Consider the following 5,154-nt stretch of genomic DNA (forward strand, 5'->3'; position numbering starts at 1 on the left):
TGCTGTAGATAAGAAGATTAAAGGCCTTTACAATTTTATACCGATCTATTTGGTTCCATAATTTCCTGCAGTAATTAGTTCTATGGGGGGATGCTACATAGCAAATAGTGTCTTACTAGGGCCTAAATCTCCAAAGTCTCATGTTAGTCCTTCACAGGGCTCTTTGCAGTCCTCCTAGTCTTGATAAATCAAAAATCTGTCACCAGTAACATTTCCTAAATCATTATTCAACATCCTTACCTGCTCAAACGCTAACCTCTTAAAGAGGGTCATTCTTCTGAAAATCTACAGGCCTCTACTCAGCAGTTCCTGCTTGCCCACTATTGTGTGAATGTTTTTATGGATTCTAGGGAGTTCAGAGGTGCACAATTTATTCTTGTAGAAGCTGCCGTGTTTTTTTGTTTCATTATATTCATCTCAATGCTTTATTAATGTAGTAATTTTCTCAACTGTTCTCCTACTGGCATCATAATAAGGCTCTGCTTACTAATTCTGGTGATCGTCTTTTACATATGGGCCTACGGGTCACAATCTATTTCTCTAGTTTAGGAGCTATTTTCAGTGATAAATTACCTCATTATTTTTAGCAGTGAAGCTATTTCATTCTTCAGTTTCTTCTCTGCTCTGATTAATGTTGTCTGGTGGTCGGCAATTTATCACGCAGTAAGTTTTCATGTTATTGCCTGACTATTTTTGCTTTGGGCATCTCCATTGTTATGAGGCAGGACTCCAGTTGACAGGTGGGAGTTAGACATCATGTAAACATTTGTTCATTCATTAAACAATCACTTTTTTTTTTTGTGGACAAGAATGACATTTAATATATTACAAAAATTTGCATGAAGTATTATGCAAGCAAACTCAGTCTAGTAGGATTTATTTTTTGATTTAATAATGGTAAGGCTAATTTAATCTCCTGCTTTCCTCATATTCAGCTAATAGGCTGTAAATGCTTTTGTGATTAATTGAAGATTTCCTCAGCATGTTTTAGATTTCCTATTTCAATATCACTTATTTAAGATCAGCTTAAAAAAAGAAAAGAATCCCCATAACATCTGGATGACCAGTAATAATTTCGAACCATGCAGTGTATGCCTATCACAGCTCTAGAAATCCACTTTCTAGTCAATCATTTTTATTCCTCTTCTGCAATTTGCTGTATTTTAATAGAAGTTAAAGTCAGAACAAACAGTCTGTGTATCCGATACCTAACTTTGGCCAGTGACAGCTTAACATCCAGCAGTGACCACTCCTGTCACAAGGTTGTCTTCAAAGGCGAAGGGCTTCACATTTCCTAACCAGGAGATACTAGATCATGCTTCTCAAACTTTTTTAGATGGAAGGCACCTCACATTAGACTTTCCATACCCCTCAGAAAATGCCAGCTGTCGTCTTTCATTCATTTCTTGACTAAAGCAAAAAGATAAAAGCAATTCTTCTCTTGCAAAGGACTCAGAAAAACCACCACACGAGAATGGCTGACACTCTGGATTTCTACACGAACTATCTGAGGTTTTTCTTGTAAATCATGTGTAGGTGTTACCAGTGCTAATACTCCATGGCACCCTGTGGCACCCTTGTGGAGACTCACTGTATTAGAACATTGAACAAGACGCGGTCTCTCAAGAAGCACATTACATACCAGCTGCTGCTTTTACTTCAAGAAAATAACCGGGTAATGATGACAATTGAAAGCCAAAGAAATGGCATACTTATGAGCAGCCCCCCTTGTTTGTTTGAGCACACTGCAGTGAGGGTATCTCCACTGAGACAAGGCTTAACAAGAACACAATGTATTCATACTTCTGGCTGCTTTCTTAATCTTTGGCTCTGGTGGGCCAATCTCTTTGGAAACCTGTCTGCTTGCTTAAATATCTGAGTGGAGCTGAGCTTTCCTCTGGAAAATCTGCACTGACTGCAAAAGGGGATCAGAAGAAAAACAGTGACTCTGGACCTCATCCATATGCTATGGCAAAGAGATCTATAAATGGCAGCAGGTTTTGCAATAAAAACGGAACAGAACCTCCCTGCTGCCCACCCGAATCTTCTCAGTGCCATAGCTTGTTTCACGGAGACACAGCCTCAGACTATGTAATAACCCTTCAATGCCCATGAAACAAAATTTGTCTACATTAGCCTGTTTTTTTACATGAGCTGCTTAAGTGGTGGGTATTCCACTGCTTCCCTCAGGAGACTTGTCTTATATTTTAATTTTCAACAAATATGCACCAAGCCACGTACTTTCCATAGCTCTTTTTTCAGAGGGAGAAAGACTTAGCAACTGCTCACACACACACAAAAAAATCTAGGAAACTTATGAGGTCATTTACTTCATTCTGTGGCAGCGACACAGGAGCTAACAAAACTATATTAAAAGAGGAGTGAAAACACACATTGAAGATGCTGCTGTATAACATTCCCAAGTTCACTTTTTAAAAATAATTGTCATGAGAGTGCTACAGCATCATCTACTAGAATGAGTGTCTCAAAGTAGTTTTGCTGTCAAAATCACTTTTAGTTGTACTTATTGTACTGTATTAAGACTCCACGTCCTTAAAATTATGCAATTCACGTAGAATACAAAATAGGCACAATATAAGCATGAACAAAACATAGGGATTGAAAGGATAATTAGAAACACCTCCTACACAAGCTTCATACATGATTAGAAACATTGTGTTTGAAGTTAAGAGCCCAGGGTTTGATAACTATGTGATTCTACATCCAGCATGGAGCATAGCAGCTGTGGCTACAGGAGGCAGTACCTGCCTTTTACAACTCAGTGGCTAGAGCCTTACTCAGGAAAGTGGAAGATTTAGGGCTAAGATTTCTCACCATAGATTCAAAACCACATTTTCCACTTCCTACCAAAGTGCAACACATGCACCAGGCTACAGAATATGCCCAGAGAAGGGCATGCCACCCCTTACTCTACATTGAATTTTGGCCACTGGGCAGAAAAATTCAAGGGGCCAGAAAAGAGCAAGTAAGGAGTCCCACTGTAGCCCAGAAGCTCCAGGGACTACTTATGTAATGGATTTTACCCTAAAAGGAGTTACTGGATTAAAACAAACAAGCAAGCAAGCAATCAGAAACAAAATCAGAAAGCCTCTGGAGCGAGACTAACCTCCATGGGTACAGACAGCATTAACGCTTGTAGTTCTAGTGCCAACAAAATGTGAGTGTCCATGTGTGAGAGTGGTCCATCATGCCATGATTATAGCTACAGAGGTCCCTGCAGAGTCCCTGGTTTCTCTGGGGTGGGCAGCAACGGGCAGAACTGCCATCTGCCCCACAGGAAAACTGGGAAGAGCTGCTGTTCCTGAGGTGGCAGCAGTGAGAGGAGGCATGGCCTAACATCAGAGATCAGATTCCCCTTGCACCATAAAATGAATGTGTGCTGGGGGCTTTAGACTGAAAGAGCAGGAAACACTGAAACTAACTTCACTGCTCTGCTTCTCAGCCTTTTCCCATTTTCATAAGGTCCCTTAGATGCTAGTAATGAAACATCATGTAAACGCAAACTGGTTAAATAGTAATAGCAGGTCTGGTGCTGTTGGAATGGTCTCTGCCACAGGAGTTGCAATCTGAGGGAGTTTATACATGTGCTCTGAGTGTGTGGGGGGACGCTTTAATTAGAGCAGCTCTGAGAACTACTCTAATTAAATTGCTTGAGTGTCACATGCATCAGTGTCTTTGTGCTGAAAAATGACAATGGGGTGCTTTAACTAAAGCTTGAATGAGCTTTAGTTAAAGCACCCTCACTGCCATTTTTCAGCATGGGGATAAGATACTGATGCATGTGACGGTGGAGTCTGCTGGAGTGTGGTAATTACCACAGTGCAGCATACTTTATTAATCGAGTAATTACAGGGCGTTGGGGCAGCCTCGCTACATGTGCTAGGCACCCTTTGTGCCTGGCCCTACAGGGACAAACAAGCCACTGAAGTGGAACTAATTATGTGAATTACGGCATTAATAAGGGGATTGCAATTTGAAATAAAGCTAACGTGGCAACATTTGTAATGAGCAGTCCAACTACATAGTACAAATACCGTATTTATGCAAGCTCTGGGGTTACCAAACTCTGGGGTAAAGCATCCACACCTGAGGACAGGAGAGTGATCCAGGCAGATCTTGAAAGGCTCAGGAAACGGGCAGACGAGAACCTGATTGTTTAACACTGAAAAATGCAAGGTTCTCCACTTTGGGAGGAAAAACCTACAGCATCCTTATACGCTTGGCAGCGCTATGCTGGCTAGCACTACAGACAAAAGAGACTTGGGGGTCATGATTGATCACAAGATGAACATGACCCTGCAACGTGATACTGTTGCTAGTAAAGCAAGCAAAATGATTCCTTGCATACACAGATGCTTCTCAAGCAAATCCCGGGACGTCATTCTCCCATACTCGGCCTCGGTGAGGCTGCAGCTGGAATACTGCATCCAATTTTGGGCTCCACAACTCAAAAAGGATGTGGAGATGCTTGAGAGGGTGCAGAGGAGAGCCTCATGCATGATCAGAGGTCAGGAAAACAGACCTTATGATGAGAGGCTAAGAGCCATGGGGCTCTTCAGCCTGGAAAAGCGCAGGCTCAGGGGTGATCTGGTGGCAACCTATAAGCTCATCGGGGTGCTTAGCAGGATCTGGGGGAATGTCTGTTCAGGGCATGACAAGGTCGAACAGTCACAAACTCCTCCATAACTGTTTCAGGCTGGACATAAGGAAGAACTTCTTCACTGTCCGAGCCCCCAAGGTTTGGAATAGCCTGCTGCCGGAGGTGGTTCAAGCACCAACTCTGAATGCCTTCAAAAGACATCTGGATTTTTATCTTGCTGGGATCCTATGATCCCTGCTGACTATCTGCCCCTGGGGCAGGGGGCTGGACTTGATCTTCCGAGGTCCCTTCCACCCCTAATGTCTATGAAATCCAAGATAAGCTTCCCTCCCAATCAGCATGGGGAAAAAGCGTAGTCCTGGATTTGAATACCAGCCCGGGGCAGGCAGCAGCTTTGACTTTGGCCCTAGTTCAGGGCTGAAGTTAGAGCTGAGCAACCACCTGCCCTGGGCTACAATGCCTTGTTTGGCAAGGGCAGGGCAGGGGCATGCATCATGGGGGACTACAGGAGAATCAGAGGGGGACAGGACACC

Source organism: Crocodylus porosus, unplaced genomic scaffold (genome assembly GCF_001723895.1).
Source record: "Crocodylus porosus isolate Cpor-Errol unplaced genomic scaffold, CroPor_comp1, whole genome shotgun sequence".
Classification (NCBI taxonomy): Eukaryota; Metazoa; Chordata; order Crocodylia; family Crocodylidae; genus Crocodylus; species Crocodylus porosus.